The 26372-nt window shown below is 37.4% G+C and overlaps 1 long non-coding RNA gene across 1 annotated transcript in view; it reads right to left on the reverse strand.

Annotated features, from left to right (window-relative positions):
* LOC141276257 (uncharacterized) overlaps positions 1 to 26372 on the reverse strand; it is a 55724-nt gene that overhangs the window by 19030 nt on the left and 10322 nt on the right. Inside the window, exons 3-4 of the long non-coding RNA XR_012325526.1 lie at positions 21665 to 21768; positions 12783 to 12859 (exon numbers count right to left, since the gene is read on the reverse strand). This is a non-coding gene — a long non-coding RNA (uncharacterized lncRNA). The remainder of the gene's footprint in view (positions 1 to 12782; positions 12860 to 21664; positions 21769 to 26372) is intronic.

A 26372-nucleotide genomic window follows, 5' to 3' on the forward strand; every position in this document is an offset into this window, starting at 1 on the left:
TGAAAGAATTAATTACCATATAACAGTAGTCATATTTTAAGGTCAGAAATCCATGTTTAAAAACTGTAACTTTATTTTCTGAATCTCATCTTGCTTTGGGGTTCCAATGCCCATGACAGCAGCAGGTAAGCGATGGAATAGGGAGAGGAATTTAAAAATTGCCTGTTAAAAGCAATTCAGGGTGCCAGGGGAGGGTGTGCCAGAGAGGGGCGCACAAAGACTCATTTCCGTGGGACCAGGCACCCCGACAACCTCTCTGCCACTCACAGCCCGTCCTCATCCCTGCATCACTGCTGCCAGTGGGGCCCGAGGGCCCGCAGGTGCCATGCGCTGTGCCAGGCGGAGCCTGTGCAGGTGACCCTCAGAGGACCGGGGCTGCCTGGTGGTGGCGGCGGGGACAGGCGTGCCTTTTGAGGCCACCGCGCTACCCGAGTCTGCGATCGCTCTGTGTCAGAAGCAGGGCTCGGTGTGCACCCCATGCACCACCGTGGAAGGGCAGCGGAGTCGGGGGCGTGGGGAGCCGGAGGGGAACTTCCTGGGGCCAGTGGCCGCCTGCTAATTTATCCAAGCATTTCTCAACTATTCCAGCCTGCCCTACAGTGACAAACTCATTTCTATGCTTCTGTACACCTACCATTTAGCCATGTGGATGAAAGGCTCTTGGTGCTCCAGCCAGGAGTCAGTGCTGTGCCTCTGAGGTGGGAGAGCCAACTTCAGGACACTGGTCCACAAGAGAACTCCCAGTTCCCCGTAATATCAAACGGCAAAATTCTCCCAGAGATCTCCATCTCAACACCAAGACCCAGCTTCACTCAACGACCAGCAAGCTACAGTGCTGGCAACCCTATGCCAAACAACTAGCAGGACAGGAACACAACCCCACCCATTAGCAGAGAGGCTGCCTAAAATCATAATAAGGCCACAGACACCCCAAAACACACCACCAGACGTGGACCTGCCCACCAGAAAGACAAGATCCAGCCTCATCCACCAGAACACAGGCAGCAGTCCCCACCACCAGGAAGCCTACATGACCCACTGAACCAACCTTAGCCACTGGGGGCAGACACCAGAAACAACAGGAACTACAAACCTGCAGCCTGTGAAAAGGAGACCCCAAACACAGTAAGTTAAGTAAAATGAGAACACAGAGAAACACGTAGCAGATGAAGGAGCAAGGTAAAAACTCACCAGACCAAACAAATGAAGAGGAAATAGGCAGTCTACCTGAAAATGAATTCAGAGTAATGATAGTAAAGATGATCCAAAATCTTGGAAATAAAATGGAGAAGATACAAGAAACGTTTAACAAGAACCTAGAAGAACTAACGAGCAAACAAACAATGATGAACAACACAATAAAACAAATTAAAAATTCTCTAGAAGGAATCAATAGCAGAATAACTGAGGCAGAAGAACGGATAAATGACCTGGAAGAAAAAATAGTGGAAATAACTACTGCAGAGCAGAATAAAGGAAAAAGAATAAAAAGAACTGAGGACAGTCTCAGAGACTTCTGCGACAACATTAAATGCACCAAAATTCGAATTATAGGCATCACAGAAGAAGAAGAGAAAAAGAAATGGACTGAGAAAATATTTGGACAGATTATAGTTGAAAACTTCCCTAATAAGGGAGAGGAAATAGTCAATCAAGTCAAGGAAGCACAGAGAGTTCAATACAGGATAAATCCAAGGATAAACACACAAAGACACATATTATTCAAACTATCAAAAATTGAATACAAAGAAAAAACAGTAAAAGCAGCAAAGGAAAAACAACAAATAACATACAAGGGAATCCCCATAAGGTTAACAGCTGATCTTTCAGCAGAAAGTCTGCAAGCCAGAAGGCAGTGGCAAGACATATTTAAAGTGATGAAAGGGAAAAAGCTACAACCAAGATTATTCTACCAAGCAAGGATCTCATTCAGATTCGATGGAGAAATTAAAACCTTTACAGACAAGCAAAAGCTAAGAGAATTCAGCACCACCAAACCAGCTTTACAACAAAAGCTAAAGGAACTTCTCTAGGCAGGAAACAAAAGAGAAGTTAAAGACCTACCAAAAAAAAAAAACCCAAAACAATTAAGAAATTGGTAATAGGAACATACATATCGATAATTACCTTAAATATAAATGGATTAAACGCTCCAACCAAAAGACACAGACTGGCTGAATGGATACAAAAACAAGACCCATATATATATGCTGCCTACAAGAGACCGACTTCAGACCTAGGGACATATACAGACTGAAAGTGAGGGGGTGGAAAAAGATATTCCATGCAAATGCAAATCAAAAGAAAGCTGGTGTAGCAATTCTCATATCAGACAAAGTAGACTTTAAAACAGAGACTATTTCAAGAGACAAAGAAGGATACTCCACAATGATCAAGGGATCAATCCAAGAGATATAACAATTGTAAATATTTATGCACTCAACACAGGAGCACCTCAATACATAAGGCAAATACTAACAGCCACAAAAGGGGAAATCGACAGTAACACAATCATAGTAGGGGACTTTAACACCCCACTTTCACCAATGGACAGATCATCCAAAATGAAAATAAATAAGGAAACACAAGCTTTAAATGACACATTAAAAACATGGACTTAATTGATATTTATAGGACATTCCATCCAAAAAAACAGAATACACTTTCTTCTCAAGTGCTCATGGAACGTTCTCCAGGATAGATTATATCTTGAGTCACAAATCAAGCCTTGGTAAATTTAAGAAAATTGAAATCGTATCAAGTATCTTTTCCGACCACAACGCTATGAGACTAGATATCAATTACAGGAAAAAATCTGTAAAAAATACAAACACATGGGGGCTAAACAATACACTACTAAATAACCAAGAAATCACTGAAGAAATCAAAGAGGAAATCAAAAAATACCTAGAAACAAATGACAATGAAAACACGACAACCCAAAACCTATGGGAGGCAGCAAAAGCAGTTGTAAGAGGGAAGTTTATAGCAATACAATCCTCCCTCAAGAAACAGGAAACATCTCAATAAACAACCTAACCTTACACCTAAATAATTAGACAAAGAAGAACAAAAGAGCCCCAAAGTTATCAGAAGGAAAGAAATAATAAAGATCAAATCAGAAATAAATGAAAAAGAAATGATGGAAACGATAGCAAAGATCAATAAAACTAAAAGCTGGTTCTTTGAGAAGAAACAAAATTGATAAACCATTAGCCAGACTCATCAAGAAAAAATGGGAGCAGACTCAAATCAACAGACTCAGAAATGAAAAAGAGGAAGTAACAACTGACACTTCAGAAATACAAAGAATCATGAGAGATTACTACAAGCAACTCTACGCCAATAAAATGGACAACCTGGAAGAAATGGACACATTCTTAGAAAAGCACAACCTTCTGACACTGAACCAGGAAAAAAAAGAAAATGTAAACAGACCGATCACAAGCACTGAAATTGAAACTGTGATTAAAATCTTACAACAAACAAAAGCCCAGGACAAGATGTCTTCACAGGCACAATCTATCAAACATTTAGGGAAGAGCTAACACCTACCCTTATCAAACTCTTCCAAAATATAGCAGGAGCAACACTCTCAAACTCATTCTCTGAGGCCACCATCCCCTGACATCAAAACCAGACAAAGATGCCACAAAGAACGAAAACTACAGGCCAATATCACTGATAAACATACATGCAAAAATCCTCAACAAAATACTAGCAAACAGAATCTAACAGCACATTAAAAGGATCATACAGCATGATCAAGTGGGGTTTATCCCAGGAATGCAAGGATTCTTCAATGTACACAAATCAATGTGATAAACTATATTAACCAGTTGAAGAAGAAAAACCATATGATCATCTCAACTGACGCAGAAAAAGCTTTTGAAAAAATTCAACACCAATTTATGATAAAAACCCTCCAGAAAGTAAACAGAGGGAACTTACCTCAACATAATAAAGGCCATATATGACAAACCCACAGCCAACATCATTCTCAATGGTGAAAAACGGAAACCATTTCCTCTAAGATCAGGAACAAGACAAGGTCGTCCACTCTCACCACTATTATTCCACAAAGTTTTGGAAGTTTCAGCCACAGCAATCAGAGAAGAAAAAGAAATAAAAGAAATCCAAATCGGAAAAGAAGAAGTAAAACTGTCACTGTTTGCAGATGACATGGTACTATACATAGGGAATCCTAAAGATGCTACCAGAAAACTACTAGAGCTAATCAATGAATTTGGTAAAGTAGCAGGATACAAAATTAATGCACAGAAATCTCTGGCATTCCTATACACTAATGATGAAAAATCTGAAAGTGAAATCAAGAAAACACTCCCATTTACCACTGCAACAAAAAGAATAAAATATCTAGGAATAAAGCTACCTAAGGAGACAAAAGACCTGTATGCAGAAAATTATAAGACACTGATGAAAGAAATTAAAGATGATACAAATACATGGAGAGATATACCATCTTCTTGGATTCGAAGAATCAACATTCTGAAAATGACTCTACTACCCAAAGCAATCTACAGATTCAGTGCAATCCCTATCAAACTACCACTGGCATATTTCACAGAACTAGAACAAAAAATTTCACAATTTGTATGGAAACACAAAAGACCCCGAATAGCCAAAGCAATCTGGAGAATGAAAAATGGAGCTGGAGGAATCAAGATCCCTGACTTCAGACTATACTACAAAGCTACAGTAATCAAGACAGTATGGTACTGGCACAAAAACAGAAAGATCAATGGAACAGGATAGAAAGCCCAGAGATAAACCCACCCACATATGGTCACCTTATATTTGATAAAGGAGGCAAGAATATACAATGGAGAAAGGACAGTCACTTCAATAAGTGGTCTTGGGAAAACTAGACAGCTACATGTAAGAGAGTGAAATTAGAACACTCCCTAACACCACGGACAAAAACAAACTCAAAATGGATTAAAGACCTAAATGTAAGGGCAGACACTATCAAACTCTTAGAGGAAAACATAGGCCGAACACTTTATGACATAAATCACAGCAAGGTCCTTTTTGACCCACCTCCTAGAGAAATGGAAATAAAAACAAAAATAAATGGGATCTAATGAAATTTAAAAGCTTTTGCACAGCAAAGGAAACCATAAACAAGATGAAAAGACAACCCTCAGAATGGGAGAAACTATTTGCAAATGAAGCAACTGAGAAAGGATTAATCTCCAAAATATACAAGCAGCTCATGCAGCTCAATATTGATAAAACAACCCAATCAAAAAATGCGCAGATCTAAACAGACATTTCTCCAAAGAAGATATACAGCCTGCCGACAAACACATGAAAGGATGCTCAACATCACTAATCATTAGAGAAATGCAAATCAAAACTACAATAAGGTATCACCTCACACCAGTCAGAATGGCCATCATCAAAAAATCTACAGTAAATTTTTTTTACAGTAAATACAGTAAATGCTGGAGAGGGGGTGGAGAAAAGGGAACCTTCTTGCACTGTTTGTGGGAATGTAAATTGATACAGCCACTATTCAGAAAAGTATGGAGGTTCCTTAAAAACTAAAAATAGAACTACCATACGACCCAGCAATCCCACCACTGGGCATATACCCTGAGAAAACCATAATTCAGAAAGAGTCATGTACCACCACAATGTTCATTGCAGCTCTATTTACAATAGCCAGGAAATGGAAGCAACCTAAGTGTCCACCGACAGATGAATGGATAAAGAAGATGTGGCACATATATACAATGGAATATTACTCAGCCATAAAAAGAAACGAAATTGAGTTATTTGTATTGAGGTGGATGGACCTAGAGTCTGTCATACAGAGTGAAGTAAGTCAGTAAGTGAAAACCAAATACCATATGCTAACACATATATATGGAATCTAAAAAAAAAAAAAGGTTCTGAAGAATCTAGGGGCAGGACAGGAATAAAGATGCAGATGTAGAGAATGGACTTAAGGACACGGGGAGTGGGAAGGGTAAGCTGGGACGAAGTGAGAGAGTGTCATTGACATATATACACTACCAAATGTAAAATAGATAGTGAGAAGCAGCAGCAGAGCACAGAGTGATCAGCTCGGTGCTTTGTGACCACCTAGAGGGGTGGAATTAGGGTGGGAGGGAGATGCAAGAGGCAGGAGATATGGGGATATATGTATATGTATATTTGATTCACTTTGCTATAAAGCAGAAACTAACACACCATTGTAAAGCAATTATACTCCAATAAAGACGTTAAAAGAAAAAGTTAATCTCATCCAAGAACACCCTCACAGAAACATCCAGAATAATGTTTGGCCAAATCTCTGGACACCCTGTGGCCCATTCACACTTACCTAAGTACTTACCCCAAATAAATAAATAATAAAGATACCTGCCCATACCAAAAACTTTATGTGATTTTTTTATAGTAATTCATTCAGTCATCTAAACTAAAAACAACCCAATGCCCATCATCTGTGAATAGATGAACAAGGTGTGGTATAAATACAATGGATTACTGTTCAGCAATTTTTTTTAATATACAGACACATGCTACAATATGGATGAATCTCCAAATCGTCATGTTATGTGAAAGCATTCTGCCACATTCAAAAAGGTACATATGATCTATTTATATGATATGCTGGGAAGGGTAAAATTATGGGAACAGAAAAGAGATAAGTGGTTTCCAGGATCTAGGAAAGGGAACTGACTACAAAGGGACACAAGGGAAATTTGGGGCTGATGTAAATCTATATCTTGATTGTGATCGTGGTCACATTTGTAAACCGTGTATGTTTGTAAAATTTTATCAAACTTTAACATGTAATCAGAGTAACTTTTTTCCCTCGTGTAAATTATACCTGATTTAAGTGGCACAAACTTTGAAGGGAAGGAGATCCAATTCTGTGATGCTAGCTGGTTTCTTAGGAATCTTCCACCAGTTGATACTTCCTTTACCTTTGCACTAAGCCTGTAAAGGACATTCCTTCTTCTAAGTTCCCTTCTCTCCCCAAAAGTGGGGCCTTCCCAATACTTCACCTCTGATGCCACTTATCTGCCAAGGCCCCTCATTTTGATTTCCATGTAGCCCATGCTCTGACCAGACCTGTTCTGAGTATTTCCCTTCTGAGAGGGACCCTCTCCTCAGGCAGTTAGTTCATCAATGCTGGGAACTGTTCTTTCCACTCCTCTATGAAATCCCCCAAGACTCCACTCCAAGAAGGCTCCAAGATGGATCCTTTGGTGTTCATTCATTTCCAAGCTCATACGAAAATTGAGGTTATAGAACTTACTGTCTCATTTTATAGGTTATATACAATTTTTTGTGTTCCCCTTGGTTCACATGATATGGGGACTGTAAAGAGATTTCTATTATCCTAACAGGTATGTTGTTCTGCATGTTAACTGTTTCAGGGGAATTTGTTGAAACTTCCTTTTTGCTTATTCTTTGATCAGATTTGGTAAATCTTCCGTATGTTCTTGAAAAGAATATGAATTGCCTTTTTATTGAGCACAGGAGCCATATAGTAGGTCAAGACTGTTAAATGTATTGATAAATTCATCTGAAGCTTACTAAATTTTTGTTTGCAGAAAAGTGTTTAAATAATCCATTAAGGGTGTAGATTTTTCAAATACTGTAATACATGTGAGTTTCCAAAATAAAATAACCTATATGAGGAAACTTTTTAACTATGAGCGCTACACACATTTATTATATTACCAGAGAAACAAATTAAATACATGACAACACTTGACATAAAAGTACCGATTAAAAATGTCCTGAAGGGAATTCATGTTGGATAATGAAGTAGGTACGACTTAGAGCATTTCTCATTAGCCAGAAAGGCTGCCTTAAAAACCTTTGCATAATAACAGTCAAAAGTGTCATAACCTTCGTATCTGTGAGTTCCCAGAAGATTTTATCTTGAACGACTACTGTTCCCAGGGCGTACCATGGATATGTCATTTTAGTTCTGTGTCTTCTAGCAAAGTCTTATTTGAGTTCAATAAATCTCAAGGAATCTTTTGGTAGAAGATATAAACCTTAGAGTCCCAAGGAAATCGATCTTCAAGGGGTTTTTTGCTTTTGTTTTTCTTTTTTTTTTTGGATCATCAGGTTTTACTGATACAAACAGGGTAGCTGGCAGTGAAAGACTATCAGCAGACAGAAAAATATATATTTTAAAGGTCATTGTTTTCATTTGTTTTCTCTGTAATAAAAAGCACAGCATTAAGACAAAGATTTCAAGGAGGCCTTTTAGGGTCACTGCAAGAAGTCACAGTTCGAAGCTAGAAGTCTGAGATCAGGTGCTAGCAGGATTGGTTTTTGGAGAGGCCCCTCTTTATGGTTTGCGGACAGCATCTTCTCACTGTATCCTCACACAGCCCCTCCTCTGTGCACATCCAGAAAGAGATAATCTCTAATTCTCTTCTAAGGATACCTGTCCTAGTGGCTTAGGGGCCCCCACCCTTATTACCTCATTTAAACTTAATTATTTACATTGGGTACTCATACTTTGACACATGTACTGGGTGTAGGGGCACAACTTAGTGCATAAAAAAAGATTAGCAAAATTAAAAGAGGTGTCTTAAAAGAAACATGTAATTAACACCAAATAATCCAATACATCTGAACCATAAACTAAAAATGGTGTCACAGATTTGGCACTAGGGGTCATGCAAACTGAGCTGAACTATGTAGACAGAATTGTAAATCTAGTTGATGCCAGTCAAAACAAAACACACCACAGTTTCAGCTTTAAATGAAAGAATGTACTCTATTTTTTATTGCTAAAATGAATTCTGATAATAAATTAGGTCTAAATTAAGTACACAAGGATGCAGAGTTTTGTTTTTTTCTTTTCTTCAGAGAGCAGGGGGTCATTTACTGCACTGTAGGAGTAATTTACTAAATAGCACTCCAGCATCTTACTAATTAAAGAGTGACTCAGGCCATGCACTTAAGTTCACAGAGTCCCCAGATGTCTCATAAGTCAACACACTACATAAACAACACTGTTTTGTCCTGAATTAGGTATATGGAACACTGACAAAGTTCAAATTTGCTAGAGTACATGCTTTGTAACCTGCACTCCATTTCAAGTATCTTGAGCAAGTGAAGCTAGCTGACAATCGTTTTTCCTTTGCTGATTCTGTGGTATAACATAACTGTTCAACCATGTTAATAACTTTGACCATATCCAAAACTATCTTGTCAAATTCATGAAAGCACTAGAGCTTTGCCAAGCCTTATCTCTTTAATTGGAGTCAAATAGCTGTTTCTTTGACACTAAGAGTTGCCCACCTAGATTTTGTAACCTAATTTGCTTAGCTAATGAGAACAGTATGTCACAGTACATGGAATTTATCTGAAAATGAAAGCAGCAAATATAACTGAGCTCTCTTTCCTAGGGAGGGTTACTCTGAAACCCAGTTAGGACACCACTGATTAAAAAGGAGGTAGTTTAGCTTCCACTAGCATTTCCAATGTGTGTGTTCTTGCACGTATAAATGATGAGACCAATATACAAAGTTAGTCATAATCGAGGGGGCTGTTCACTTGTTATTTAGCTGCTCTCTTACCCTCAGGTTAATGTTATAGCTGAAAACTGACATACCTAAAAATGGCTTCTAAAATTACCCAGGCATCAGATAAGAACTTGGAGCTGAAGAAGGTATAGAGTATTTGCTTATAAAATAGAATGTTAAGACTTTCAAAAAACTATACTAGGATAGTCATTTTTTAGTGGGAAGCTTATTGAGGTTCCCTAGGGTATTTTGTAAGTAAAATTAGGCCTTAGGTGTCTGTGAAATTATGAACCTTTTCACACATTAATTTGCACAAGGATAAATAAATTTCTGAATCTAGATCTAGGCTATATTGCTGTCTCTTGACATTACAGTGTCAACTTTACCTCCTAGGAGATCATTTCAACACCAGTGTCAACAAATACTGAGGCCTTTTATGTGCCAAACACTGCTCTAGGTGTTGCAGCTGACAGTCTAGTGGAGGAAATAGGCAATAAATAAGTGAAAAAGCAGACTTAATTACAGATGGTGATTCACTCAATGAAAAAATAAAAGAGAGGAATGAGTTAAAAGTGATGGGGAATAAGGACCATAAGGTAAATAGGGTGGTCAGGAAAGTCCTCTCTGGACATATGACATTTAAGGGGGCAACTGAAGGATAGGGAACTATCTACATGAAGACATAACGGAAGAGCATTCTGGGCTGTTGAAAAATCCTGAAGTGAGTATAAAAACGGTGTTTTTAAGGAACAGCAAGGGGGCTTGTGTGGCTCAGAGTACAAGGCAAGAGTGATAGGAAAGGAGTTGAGGTCAGGGAGCTAATTTAATGACAACTGACCCACTCCTAATGCCTATAGGTAGGAAGGACATGAGGGAAGGATATAATGTGTAATTTCCTATCTAGGAATGCGGAGAATCAAAAGCAGAACTTCAAGGGCAGTAGAAGAGAATGACCTCCTCCTCTGTGCTCCCCTAATATAATTATTTTTCTTTCCAGAGCATGGGTCAGCAAACTTTTTTTTCTTAAGCAGGGGCCAGTTAAAGGCCACGTGGTAAATAGTTTAGGTTTGGTGGGCCATAAAGTCTCTGTTGCAACTATTCACCATGCTGTTACAGCACAAAGTTAGCCAGTTGATACATAAATGAATGAAGGTGACTGTGTTCCAATAAAACTTTGTTTAAAAAAACAGGCACTAGGCCAGATTTGGCCTGCAGGCCATTTCTATTCTAGAGTCTCTAGAGAATTTCACATCCATGCAGTTCACATCTACATCAAAAATAGTGTCATTCTAATATAGTGTCTCTTTAGTAAGGAATACTAGGTTACTGTTATTCTACCAATGTTAACTGGAAAGAAATTCTTTATGAAAGATTTGAGTTCCAAATATTTAATAGTTAAATTAATTTGTACATCCTCAACTGATATATGGTATCAAGGAGGCCCCCCACACTGTATTTTCATTATCTCACTTTGCCCATCATTCATACAGATTGCTTCTGGGTAATTTCATCCTTCATTTCAAAACTCTTGTTACTAGGCAATAGGCCATTAATACAGCACATATATCTTCCTGAAGTCTAGATGAAGAATTTAATGAAGTTATAGGACACAAAATAATTACCAGTAGAATACATTTTTCCTAAATCCCTTATGGTATTATCAGCAAACTTAATGGTAGGATATTTCCATATATGATACATATTGGGGAGGTATTAATAAATTATAATATGTAAATAAATCACTACATCAGAGAAGGATTATGTGTTTGCCACGGTCAAAATACACAAAAAGGGAAGAAATCACACTTTTAAAATGATTGAGTCTTGAGCCATGAATATAGAAAAGTGCATAACTTCATGAATGAGTGTTAGGTCAGAATAGTTCTATCAAATGCTAATGTTTCATGCTCTAAAACGTCACTTCTGTTTAACCTCTAATTTTCATTTGCACAGCTTCTCACTTAGATCTCTATATACCTGGTGCAAAAATGTCTCTTGGTTTATCTCTAAGTCTCATTTCTAATTTAGCCTGTTTTACCCATAACCCCTAGAACAATCTCTAGATAATATTTTCATCATGGTATGACTCTGTTTAAAAATTTTAGAGTAGCTTGGAAATCTTCCCCCAAAAGGCAACCATATCTTAATTGATTCCTCACCCTTCCCCTGGAACTGGCTCTATACTATCTCAATGAACCAAAATTTGCCTGGTACACCTAAGTCTCTTCCATACATTAAACCTCTGCTCAGTACAATTTTCCCACAGTGACTGATGAGCAAACCCTTTCTTGGTCCTCCAGTGGTGAAGCCTTTCCCAACCCCACCAAGCATTAAGTCACTCCCTCTTTCATCCTTCATAATGGTGGCTATACCTCCTGGTTCAGGATTATCACACTGTATTATAATTATATGTTTAGTCATCTGTCTCCCCACAAACTAACTGTTCATTCTTAAGTGGTAGGTTCACTTTCATATTTATCTCTTTATTCTTACTGTCTGGTTCATCATGGGCACTCAATATGTGATTACTGAATAAATTAACACATTAATCAGCAAAAAATCTTCAGTTGTGTCAAGTTTTTACATTCAATTTTACTACCTTGATGATAAGAACTCCTTCTTCTAATCCAATGAGTGCTATTTCCAGAATTAAAATTGATTAAGGATATGCCCTCTAGATTTTCTAAATCATAGGTGTGAAAGAAAGTCCCAAGAACCAATCCTTTTTATTAGCACCCTGGGGATTTTGTAGCAGATGGTCCATAGACAACAATTTGAGCAATTCTGCACTAAAACATTCTTGGTATTGCAAAACCTTAAGTGAAGAAATTGGGGAGCTGCCCTCAAGGGAGCACTGCTACAGGATTAAAGGCATATTGGCCCTTTATTATGGTTAACCTAAGGTGTGGATATACAAAACTGTATAATATTTTGATTCTGATTTTACTTCTGACTTGTCTTTTTAAATAGCATTTATTTTCACTGAAAACATTTAGGCTGAGTTGAATTCTGTGAAGTAATGCCTAATAAATGGGAAAGAGAAGAGGGCAATATTTCAAGAAATGTAGTATCTCAATGGATAACCTTTGAGTAATTCTAATGGCTTAGCTCTGATTTTTTTTAGAGAAAATTTTGATTATATTTTCTGTCTTGGGTTCAAAGACCCCCTAAGCTGCACTCAAATGGATAACAAGGCTCTAGCGTAGCTTTTTGTTAGAGTCTTTAAAAGGGACTTTCTATCCAGTTATTTACCTCTTATGATAATGGAGCATTATTCTGTCTTCCATAATTCGTTGGCACGCACTACAGCCAGCTCCACACAGCAGCCTCTAGGAAGAAAATCGATTCCACCACTAGAAACTGGAGTCTCAGGAATTCATACCATGTGGAAAATCCAACTTCTTAAAACTACCAGCAAATTCACCAGCAGAAATGAGGACCTTCCAATGGAAATCAGTATCTTTCTTTCTATCTAGATCTAACCAAAGGACCAGTATACTGGAAGAAAAACATACCTTTTGTTTTAAGGGGGGAAACATTTGAGATGTCTAAGTATAAAATAAAGTTTCTGAAATGCATACCTAATAGACAACAGTAGTGTCTCCTAAATACCAAACCATATTAAAGTTTTTACACATTCAAAGAAAAATGAGAAAAATCAGACTCTGAGAGGCACCAGTTGATTCCTATTCACAAAACCACATCTAGAACAAAGCAAAACCCAAATCAAATCCCTTCTATCCCTGCGTGAGTGAAGTCTCATAACCATTTCTATAATTCTGCCTTTACAGTATGTACTTATCTTAAGCCATTTTGGAAACGGCTGTCCTGAGAATTATTAGCCTTCATTATATCACCAGTACTCAGTGTTGAAGTCTTTGGTCAGTACTGATTGTTACAAACTTAATTATAAGACCAAAAGTATAAGGTCTAATGCTGGCCCCTCGAGCTCTTTGCCCCTGGATCTCTGAGGATGTCATCTCCCTGAGTCGAGGTTTAGGTGTGAACAGCCCTCAGTGAGTCTTTCTTCAAGCTGACTGGTTCAGGATCACCTATTAACTCAAGTCTTAGGCTAAATGTAGAACAGATATCCAGAAAGAAGAGTGACCGTAGCATAGAAAATATTCACAAACTGATGGTTGTCTATTCATAAAGGTCTAGATTTTAGTCCTATTCTCCTATAGTCTATTCTACTGGATTCCTTGGTAGAATAAAAAACTAGAAAATATCATCATTATTATGTCATTATATCCCATCATATTCCAAACCTGATTTAAAAGGAGCCAGGAACTGAACACTTTGTAAGCACTTGTATGTTATGTGCTGTCTTGATACTTTGCATACTGTCTCACGTATCCTAACCACTTGCTATATTTTATAATTCCCATTTCACAGATGATAACATCAAAGCTGCCTGAGATTACCTTAAATGTTACACAGAAGCAATGTCAGGATTGAAATTCACATTTGTTAGACTTCAGCCCATTACACCACAATCCACTCAGTATATCAAGAAACTCTCTGCATGAGAAACTTGGATAAATCTATTTCTGCTGGTCTGAAGCTGATTCAGGTTTCGAAAGCAAGATAAGGGACCAAAATGACTCATCATAAATCTACTGGGGCAAGGGGACCCTATTCTGATAACGGTGTAATCATTCAAAGCATTTTGGATTTTTTTTTCTTTTGTATACAAATGCTTTCAGAAAACAGTAAATACGACACATACTGAAAAGCCAATTTTACTACTTCACAACCTTAATTTTCCCTTTTAATGCAATATAAATAAATTTAAAGCAATATAATTCAAATTGAACATACAATTTTCCCCTAAGAGTTGTCTCTAAATTACTTCTAGCTATTTCCGCACACATAATCCACCATGGGAGGACAAAAATTCATCAGTATTCAATATATTCAAAAGAAAATGCCACAGGCATGGTAAGTACAAGGTAAGATCTCAGAAAATGACTCAAACAATAGCAATATCAATGGAATAAGCTATTAACATTCTAATATGACTAATGTAAAGGATGATATTTATTTAGCGGTAAAGGTTCTGGTATATCTGGGTTTTTTTAAAGTATATTTTCTGCACTGATGTTAGAAACATAACATGTTAGAAGCAAACATTTAGAAAATATGTTTATACTATATCTAATAATACTATTCTAGTGATTTCATGACTTTAATAGAAAGTTAAATTCAATTTAAAAATACTATCTCCAAAATCTGATGGAATAATAGTACGATTGTAAAGATGATGGGAGGGTGGAGAAAAAGAGAGAGAGAGAACCAAGAGTTACTATTCAATATAACAGGTACTACCCTGAATTTTGCCTTTGAAACATTTGCTTTTATGATTAATAAATCTTTTTCCTTAGTAATTTTTTATTGATTCTTGAAGTGATAATATTTTCAATACATTGGTTAAAGAAAATATATTAAAAATAATTTTATCTGTTTTTCTTTACTTGTTGGTTACTGGAAATTTTCAAATTAACATATATGGCTTGTATTATATTTCTAATGGACAGTGCAGATTCAGACAATTCTTTCTTCTCCCCTCTTCAATGTTTACAATTTCTGTGACCTTTAACACCAAGAGTTTGCTAAGAAATAAACTGATAAGCTGTCTAAATTGTTAATAAGTGATGATGACTGAGTAGATTCATTCCCAGTTAACCTATTTTCATTTTTTTAAATTTTATTTATTTTTTGGCTGCATTGGGTCTTCATTGCTGTGAGCAGACTTTCTCTAGTTGCGGCGAGCAGGGGCTACTCTTCGTTGGGGTGTGTGGGTTTCACATTGTGGTGGCTTCTCTTGTTGTGAAGCATGGGCTCTTGGAGTGTGGGCTTCAGTAGCTGTGGCACGTGGGCTCAGTAGTTGTGGCTTGTGGGCTCTAGAGTGCAGCCTCAGTAGTTGTGGCCCACGGGCTTAGTTGCTCCGCAGCATGTGGGATCTTCCCGGAACATGGATGGTACCCGTGTCTCCTGCATTGGCAGGCGGATTGTCAACCACTGTGCCACCAGGGAAGTCCCCCTATTTTCATTTTTAACAGGAGTCCCTGATATCCACGTATAAAAGAATAACTAATAGGAGGAATTTTCTGATATCTTGACTGCCAGGTGGAAAAGATACCCTTGATTATATGCCTAATAAATCTTGACTGTCATTTAAATAAAAACAAATATCTGCTATTTATAGACAGTAAGTAAGTACTAAGTATGCATTTAAGCCATAGTATTTGTAGTTTTAGATTCTAATAATGTAAGAATTCTAGCTAAAATTATAGTGATGAAAATGCAGAAGAGGAGAAACCAGTGATACATATTCTGGTGCAATCTGGTCCCATAAGTACATGATACCTCTGCAGCCATGCCCTCTTCTTAGAAAGTCACTCACAATTGATTTTTTCCCACCTAGTCCACAGGTAACCTCACAATTATTCTCAACATAACCACCCAGACTTGCACCGTTAACAGATTGAAGTTGGCACTAAAATGAAGCTCATTTCCTATCCTAGGAGATGGTACATGGTCATCACTGACTCTAGGGAAGAAATGGAAGAGAAATCTCCACGTAATTTGGTTTATCAGTTTGCACTCCCTCTATCTCCACATGCAAACCAATTCAGAGAGACATTGCAATACATGCTATTCTTAGATGAAGGGCAAGGCAGAGCACCAGTGTTGAATGAATCATTACTACATTTAGAAATTAGAAAAACTCTTTAAGCTAAACATTATTTCTTTTGAGAGGAAAATGAGGTGCAAAGATGTTAAGGAACTTAGGTTCCTTAGGTTCCAGAAATAGTGACTGCTCAACTAAGTATGCTAAGTGGGTGTAATTTGCAAATAAGAAAGCTATTGTCCTGAATTTTATTATTGTGTTTACAATTTTTCTCTTGACTTGTTTTATATTTTCCATGTATACTATAATAGCAGATATAAATAGTGATAATGTTTTCAAATGTTATGCCTCTAATTTCTGTCTTTTTTCTAATTGTAGTGGCTGGTATCTCTAAAGAGTGTGGGTAGTGCTAATAATGGAAATCCTTAACTTGTTCCAAGTGTCTATAGGAAAAAAACTATCGCTTCCCTCAACAAGATTGATGTTGACTTTGGGGTTGAGCCAAATATATTTTTATCAAGTTAAGAATATTTTACTTAGAGTTTTAAGAATGTACACTGACCTCTTTAACAGCTTTATTGGTATACAATTCATATACCATTCAATTCAATGGCTTTTACAGAATTGTACAACGATCACTACAATCTAGTTTTAGAATCTAATTTTAGAATCTAATATTCATCACCCCAAAAGGAAACTCCAGACACATTAGTTGCCACTCTCCACCCCAGTCCCTTCCCCCATCCTAGGAAACCACCATAATCTACTTTCATTTCTATAGATCTGTCTGTTCTGGATATTTCCTATAAATAGAAGCCTACAATACATGGTCTTTTATAACTGGCTTACCTTTAATTCTTCCATTGCTTTTTCAAAAATTTCAAAATTGGAAATTGATAAGATTCATCTTAGATCTCTTACTATGATGAAGCATATTGATGCAATTTTTTCATTAGAACCATTCTCACATTCTTAGAATGACCTCTTTTTACTGACTACTGGTTTATCTTTGTTAGTAATGTATTTAGAATTTTTATACCAATATTGTCTTGTATATTGTCTTTTGTGGTACTTTTTGTTGGACTTTAGTAACAATGTTATGCCTAGTATTTCATAGGATAGATTTATAAGCTTTTCTTCATCATTTGGCTCTGGAGCAATTTAAATAGCATTGGATTTTTCCCCTGTGTAACTGTCTGGACACAGTCCTTTTTAGAGCATCAACTCTTTGACAACTTATTTCTTCTATGCTAATTATTCTTTCAACTTTTCTCCCCTTTCTGGAATCTGTTTTGGTAAATTTAATTTTCCTGGAAGACTATCCATTTCAAATTATTTCAAATGTATTTCCATGGGGTTTAGAAAATTAGCCTTCTATGATTCATTTCATCTGCCATTGATGTTATTTTCTCTCTCATTTCTTATTTAGTATATTTGTACATTCTCACTTTTTTCTGGCCTAGTTAACTGACATTAATCTCATATCATTTCTTGTTCAAAACCCAGCTCTTGGATACATATACAGCTTTACCATTTTTAGCTGTTTATCTTATTGATTTTGACTTCACCTTATTAATTTCTTATTTCTGTTTTCCTTTCAGTCTTTTTGTGAAACTCCTTTAGTTACGTGTTTAATTCATTTATTATCATTCTTTCTTATTCATTAATATAAGTGCATAATGATTTGTCCTCTGACCTTGCTTTTACTCATAAACCTCTGTGCTATTATATAGTGTTTTCATTACAAATATACTCTGCTACTTCATGTTTATTAATTATTTAAGAGAAAATGTCTAAATTTCTGTAAGGTGGGACTTTTCGATTCTCTAATTTTATTAAGTTCCATTTTATTGTATTTATATCACACAATTTTGTCTATACTATTTTATTTTATTATCGTTATTGAAGTTTCCTTTGTGGTATATGATATGGTCATTCCTTGTGACTATCCCACTGGCAGTTGAAAAGAAGGCATATTATCTTTTTTAAGGTACAAAATTTAATATGTATCAAATAAATCTACCTTAATATATCTTGTCCTTATATTTTTCATATCCTTTTTGTCCACTTGATTTTTTGTCCTCTTGATTTGTTATGGACTGAGAAAAGTGATTTAGTTCTATGACTATAGTGTTTCTATTTCACCTTATAATTTCCCTAACATTTCCTTTATGAATGTTGAGTCTATATTATTTAGGGCTTAGTAGTCATGACTATTATATATTTATTAGAAATTGTGTTCATTAGTAGTATTGGTACCTTTTTTAGTGTGTCTATTTTTTTCCATAAATTATATTTAACTAAACCCAATTCTCACTGTTAGTCCTTCTACCATAGTTTTCTCCTCATCACTTAGAAAATTTTAGTTCATCCTCTCATAATTCCTCTACAAAAATTCACGAGAAAAATATTCTCTGAGTACAGTTTGAGGCAGTGAAGGATGGACACAGGAGTGTCAATGAGTTCCAGTTTGCCCTTGCTTTTCCTGCCTCACGTCCACCTCTTCTTGACGATGGGCCATGCAGACCAACAGCGAGCCCAGGCCAAACACACAGAAGCAGAAGCAATGAGGAACCAATAATCCTCCAGTGACTTCTGCAATAACCCTCTTCATGGCCCCACTTCAGGAGCTGGATGTGGTTGCTTATGTATCCATCACCACATACTCTAAATATGTAGATTTTGTCATTGAATTTGTTGATTTTTTCTCTCTCCATTTCCGTAACCACTACCCTGGCTTATTATATTTCATCAAAAATAATACAATAACTTCCCTACCTCTGGCTTAACTGCTCTTTCTAAAACAAATTTTACACAACTGTAAATGTGCTCTTTCTTGAATATAAATCTGATAACATCATTCTTTTCCTCAAAACCCTTCAGTTAGATTCCACTGCCCACTGGAGGACACAAATACATCTTCTAATGACATAAGATTCCCACCATGACTTGATGTCTCCCCAGCCACCCACCCAATAGGTATCCCTCACACTTTGTTCTCTAACATCACTAAAATACACACTGCTCCTTTCACCACACCCTTTACATGCCTGAAATATCAACCCTCTGCCTGGATATCCTTCTACCTTTTCTTCCTCTGCTTACAAATTTGCACTCTTCCTTCAAGTGTCTTATGAAACATTACCTTCTCTATAAACCCCAAGGCAGATTCAGGAGCTGATTTTCCTGAGTTCCCACGACAATTGCATCTTGACTTCCCATTAAAACTGCATGTCTGCATCTAAATTAGACTGTGAATTTTTTTTTTTTAAGGCAGAGACAATGTATTTTATTGTTTTCTCTAGGATTTAAAGGAAAACAGAATAGAAGCCTGCAACTTCCCTCCCTGGATTAGAGACAGCAAACCAAGAACCCAGGAGATCTTACACAGCAGTGGTCTTTGAAGTGAATTTCTGAACCAAAAATAAAGATGAATTTTTTAAAAAATAAAATAAAATACAAAAGGGGGAAGCCTCTCTAGCTGAGAGCTAAATGATAACTTTTTTTTTTAACTGTATTGCTGTTTACTAGTCTAGCTTGTCAAAGTCCCAGGGACTCTGGAGGTAGTAAACAGGTTTTCTTGTCCTCACATCTGTTCAAAGAGCACTAACTCAGTTCTCACCTGGTGCAACTGTATGCTGGGTACTAAACCACACAGATGGAACACAACGCTTGCCCCGTGTGAGCTAATCTATCATTCTATGGCAATATGCTTTTTGTGTGAACCTTTGTGCAAAGGAATAGGATTGAGGTTCAGTGACTAAGAAAAAGCTTTGAAGTGCAAGGGATTAAGAATTAATCTTGGTAACTGCTAGGTGTCATCTGTAAATATCAACAGATCTCTGCAACTGAAAATCATTTTCTGAAATCAGCAGCTCTGTAGCAAATTTTAATTGACATTCACCTGGCCCTCATAACACACTCCCTGTGATATGCTTCCACAAACTTTGTCTTTCCCTACAGCAAGCACATTCAGAGTTCCTAAGTATTTCACTCCAAGATGGAGATTTCCATGTAAAGCAAATGTAAAGTGATCATAGAAAGAAATCTATCATAGAGATTTGCCAGCTGGAGGGACTAAAGAGCAGAAAGAGCTTTAGAACACTAAGAAGGAAAAAGAGAAAACCCAATAGGACTCAAATATACCTCCTGAACACAGGAAAGGAAGAGAGGGGTACCTCCAGGGAATGGTGTGAGTTCCCATCCATCCTTTTCAACTAATCAGTAGAAGTTAATTGTGTAGATTTTTTAATGTAGGTAAACAGACTGATGACTGCATGCTCTATAAACCCACAGAAGCTGACATCAGAAATAGTTCACAGGTAGGAGGTGGGATCAAGATGACACTGGGTTCGTCTCCCCTCATGAACACATCAAAACTGCAGCTACACATAGAATATCTCTCGCTGAAATCAACCTGGGGACTAGCAGGACAACCAAGGATATAAAGAAAGATCAACACACTGAGTTTGGTATGAAGGGAGGAGAAGTGATCTGGTCAGGACCCACACCCCTAGTGGGGGACACAGAAGAGGAGGGGAATATCACAGGCTCAGGGATCTTCCCTGGGGAGCTAGGGGTTCAAGCCACCTATTAGACACCACAGCCGTGGGGTCCAACACTGGGAAGATGAGCCCCCAGGCTGGTTTGAAAACAAATGGGGCTTACCAGAGGGCTGTAAGAAACTGAGAATCTGTTCTTAAAGAGCACACACACAGATGTGCTTACTCCCAGTCACAGCAGAGGAGCAGCAGAACAAAGACCACCTGGGGCTCTTGCTGGCTTGTTAGGATCACCCAGTGTACCCTCAGCCTATACTGCGCTCCAGCTCCAGCCCCTCTTGCTCTAGTGCTGCTCCCCACTAAGGCAGAGGCTGCTATTGCCAATAAAAGTGAGCATACTTGGAGGGAATGGAGCAAGTTTAGCCCTGCCTGTGACCACAGAGGAGGCAGCCACTGCCAGAAGGAGTGTTGGTGACACACTCAAGAGAGAGCAAGAATAGCTCCAGGGCAGAGACCTCTATCACAGGAGCACACATTCCTGTGCACACTCAGAAGAGAGCAGGGGCTAGTTCCAGTGGGGGAGATGTGCCACTTGAAGGTACGTCCTTGCATACAGCTGTGAGGAAACCAGCTCAGTAGTGTGGCACCAACACCTCCATCCCTGAAGCAGCCTCTAACTAAGGCTGGGAAAAAGCACACACACCAAGGAAAAAGTGAAACCAGCACAGAAGTGCAGCCTCAAGCCCTCAGGCCCTAGCCACACCCCAAACCAAGGCTGAGAATGCCACCCCATACACAAGAAACCCAACACTCTGAAGGCTCCTGCTCCAGGTCCTCCAGCCCTGAAGCCACCCCCAGGAGGCAGTGACAACCACTGAGCATAAGAGAAACCCCTGTTTACACCAGGCTCTGGCTCTAGCCCCACCAACTCCAGCTCTACCTTCCAACAAGGCAGTTCTGACCAGTACACACCAGGGGAAGATATGGTTTGTGCTTACCTTAGATGCAACTCTCTCACCAAAGCCACCAGGCACATGCAAACTGCACAAGGATACTCCCAGATAAGGACACACCTTCAAGCCAGGACAGGCAACTGTTTCACCTAATTCCATAGAAAGAGAGAGAAAGTTAAACAAAATGAAAAGACAAAAGAATGTTTCAAACAAAGAACAAGAAAAAAAAACCCTAATGAAACAGAGGTAAATAATTTACCAGGTAGAGAGTTCAAAGCAATAGTAATAAGAATGCTGACTGAACTGAGGGAAAAAAATAGGTCAATATCACTGATGAATATAAATGCAAAAATCCTCAACACAATATTAGCAAACTGAATTCAACAATATATAAAAAGGATCATACACCATGACCAAGTGGGATTTATTCAGTGGATACAAGGATGGTTCAATATCTGCAAATCAATCAATGTGATAAACCACATTTAAAAAAGAAAGGAAAAAAAAAACACAATAATCTCAATATACAAAAAAAGCACTTGACAAAATTCAACATCCAGTAGTGATAAAAACTCTCATCAAAGTTGATATATAGGGAACATACCTCAACATAGTAAAGGCATTTCTGATAAACCCACAGCTAACATTATACTCAGCAAAAAATATACTTTATACTTTCAGTAAAAAGCTGAAAGTTTTTTCTAAATTCAGAAGAAGACAAGGGTGCCCACTTTCACCACTTCTATTTAACATACTATGGGAAGCCCTAGACACAGAAATCACGCAAGGAAAAGAAATAAAAGGCAACCAAATTAGAAGAGAAGAAGTAAAACTCTCACTATTTGCAGATGACATGATGTATACATAGAAAACTTTGAAGTCTCTACAAAAAAAAACTATTAAAACTAATAAAATAATTCAGTAAAGCTGCACAATATGAGATTAATATAAAGAAATCTGTTGCTTTTCTATACTAATAATGAATTATCAGAAAGAGAAAGCTAGAAAAAAAATCCTGTTTAAAATCACATCAAAAAGAATAAAATACATAGGAACAAACATAATCAAGGAAGTGAAAGATCTATACTCTTAAAACTATAAGACACTGATGAAAGAAATTGAAGATGATACAAAGAAATGAAAAGATATCCCATGTTCATGGACTGGAAGAATATTGTTAAGATGTCCATATTACGACAGATCTACAGATTTATGAAATCTCTATCAAAATACCCATGATATTGCAACAAAAAGAATAAAATATCTAGGAATAAATCTACCTAAGGAGACAAAAGACCTGTATGCAGAAAATTATAAGACACTGAGGAAAGAAATTAAAGATGATACAAATAGATGGAGAGATATACCATGTTCTTGGATTGGAAGAATCAACATTCTGAAAATGACTCTACTACCCAAAGCAATCTACAGATTCAGTGCAATCCCTATCAAACTACCACTGGCATATTTCACAGAACTAGAACAAAAAATTTCACAATTTGTATGGAAACACAAAAGACCCCGAATAGCCAAAGCAATCTTGAGAAAGAAAAACAGAGCTGGAGGAATCAGGCTCCCTGACTTCAGACTATACTACAAAGCTACAGTAATCAAGACAGTATGGTACTGGCACAAAAACAGAAATATAGATCAATGGAACAGGATAGAAAGCCCAGAGATAAACCCAGGCACATATGGTCACCTTATCTTTGATAAAGGAGGCAAGAATATGCAGTGGAGAAAAGACAGCCTCTTCAATAAGTGGTGCTGGGAAAACTGGACAGGTACATGTAAAAGTATGAAATTAGAACACTCCCTAACACCATACACAAAAATAAACTCAAATGGATTAAAGACCTAAATATAAGGCCAGACACTATCAACCTCTTAGAGGAAAACATAGGCAGAACACTCTATGACATAAATCACAGCAAGATCCTTTTTGACCCACCTCCTAGAGAAATGGAAATAAAAACAAAAATAAACAAATGGGACCTAATGAAACTTAAAAGCTTTTGCACAGCAGAGGAAACCATAAACAAGACCAAAAGACAACCCTCAGAATGGGAGAAAATATTTGCAAATGAAGCAACTGAGAAAGGATTAATCTCCAAGATTTACAAGCAGCTCATACATCTCAATATCAAAAACAACAAACAACCCAATCCAAAACTGGGCAGAAGACCTAAATAGACATTTCTCCAAAGAAGATATACAGATTGCCAACAAACACATGAAAGAATGCTCAACATCATTAATCATTAGAGAAATGCAAATCAAAACTACAATGAGATATCATCTCACACTGGTCCGAATGGCCATCATCAAAAAATCTACAAACAATAAATGCTGGAGAGGATGTGGAGAAAAGGGAACCCTCTTGCACTGTTGGTGGGAATGTAAACTGATACAGCCATTACGGAGAACAGTATGGAGGTTCCTTAAAAAACTAAAAGTAGAACTAGCATACGACCCAGCAATCCCACTACTGGACATATAGTATGAGAAAACCATAATTCAGAGAGTCATGTACCAAAATGTTCATTGCAGCTCTATTTACAATAGCCAGGACATGGAAGCAACCTAAGTGTCCATCATCGGATGAATGGTTGAAGAAGATGTGGCACATATATACAATGGAATATTATTCAGCCATAAAAAGAAATGAAATTTAGATATTTGTAGTGAGGTGGATGGACCTAGAGTCTGTCATAGAGAGTGAAGTAAGTCAGAAAGAGAAAAACAAATACCGTATGCTAACACAGATATATGGAATCTAAGAAAGAAAAAAAAAAGGTCATGAAGAACCTAGGGGTAAGACAGGAATAAAGACACAGATCTACTAAAGAATGGACTTGAGGATATGGGGAGGGGGATGGGTAAGCAGTGACAAAGTGAGAGAGTGGCATGGACATATATACACTACCAAACGTAAAACAGCTAGTGGGAAGTAGCCGCATAGCACAGGGAGATCAGCTCGGTGCTTTGTGACCACCTAGAGGGGTGGGATAGGGAGGGTGGGAAGGAGGGAGATGCAAGAGGGAAGAGATATGGGAACGTATGTATATGTATAACTGATTCACTTTGTTATAAAGCAGAAACTAACACACCATTGTAAAGCAATTATACTCCAATAAAGATCTTAAAAAAAATACCCATGATATTTTTCACAGAAACTGAACAAATAACTCTGAAATTTGTATAGAAACATAAAAGACTTCAAATTGCCAAAGCAAACTTGAGTGGAAAAAAAAGAACACGGCTGGAGCTATAACACTCACTGACTTCAGACTATACTACAAAACTACAGACTATACCATCAAAACAGCATGGTGCTGGCACAAAACATATCAATGGAACAGAGTAAAGAGCCCAGAAATAAACCCACACACAGTGATCAATTAATCTTAAAGGAAGCAAGGATATACAATGGGGAAAACAGAGTCTCTTCTATAAGTGGTGCTGGGAAAACTGGACAGCTACATGCAAAAGAATGAAATTAGAACATTTTCTCAAACCATATGCAAAAATTAACTCAAATGAATTAAAGACCTAAATGTAAGACCATAAAACCATGAAACGCCTAGCAGAGAATGTAAACAGAACACTCTTTGACATAAATCATACCAACATTTTTTTTGATCAGTCTACTATGGCAAAAGAAACAAAAGCAAAAATAAACAAATGGGACCTAATTAAACTTAAAAGCTTTTGCACAGCAAAGAAAACCATCAGCAAAACAAAAAGACAACCTACTGAAAGGGAGAAAGTATTTTCAAATGATAAGTCTGATAAGTTTAATAACCCAAAACATATAAACAGCTCGTACAACTCAATATCAAAAAAAACCCAATTATAAAATGGGCAGAAGAACTGAACAGACATTTTTCCAAAGAAGACATACAAATGGCCAACAGGCACAGGAAAAGATGCTCAGCGTCACTAATCATCAGAGAAATGCAAATCAAAACCACAATGAGGTATCACCTCACACTTGTCAGAACGGCTATCATCTAAAAGACAATAATATTGGGTGGGCCAAAAATGCCCTGGTTTTTTAAGTAAAAATAAAATACACATTTTTCATTTTCACCAAGAACTTTATTGAACAATGTATTCACCCTTTTGTTCCACTACATTCTGCCATTTTTCAGGCAACTTTATAATTCCATCTTCCCAAAACTTTTTATCCTTTTGAGCAAAGAAATGTTCCAGGTTCCTTTTACAGTCTTCCAAGGAATTGAAATTTTTTCCATTAAGAAAATTTTGTAAAGACTGAAATAAATGGAAATCCAAAGGTACAATGTCTGGTGAATACGGTGGATGAATCAGAACTTCCCAGCCAAGCTGTTAACAGTTATTGCCTGTTCATCAAAGAAACATGCGGTCTTGTGTTATCCTGTTGGAAGACTATGCGTTTTCTGTTGACTAATTCTGGATGCTTTTCATCAAGTGCCACTTTCAGTTGGTCTAACTGGGAGCAGTACTTGTTGGAATTAATCGTTTGGTTTTCTGGAAGGAGCTCATAATAGATGACTCCTTTCCAATCCCACCATATACATAGCTTCTCCTTCTTTGGATGAAGACCGGCCTTTCGGGTGGTTGGTGGTGGTTCATTTCGCTTGCCCCACGCTCTCTTCCATTCCACTTTGTTGTACAGTATCCACTTTTCATCGCCCATCACAATTTGTTTTAAAAACAGAACATTTTCATTACGTTTCAGGAGAGAATCGCATGCGGAAATATGGTCAAG

The sequence above is a fragment of the Tursiops truncatus genome, chromosome 13 (assembly GCF_011762595.2).
Source record: "Tursiops truncatus isolate mTurTru1 chromosome 13, mTurTru1.mat.Y, whole genome shotgun sequence".
NCBI classification, from domain to species: Eukaryota; Metazoa; Chordata; class Mammalia; order Artiodactyla; family Delphinidae; genus Tursiops; species Tursiops truncatus.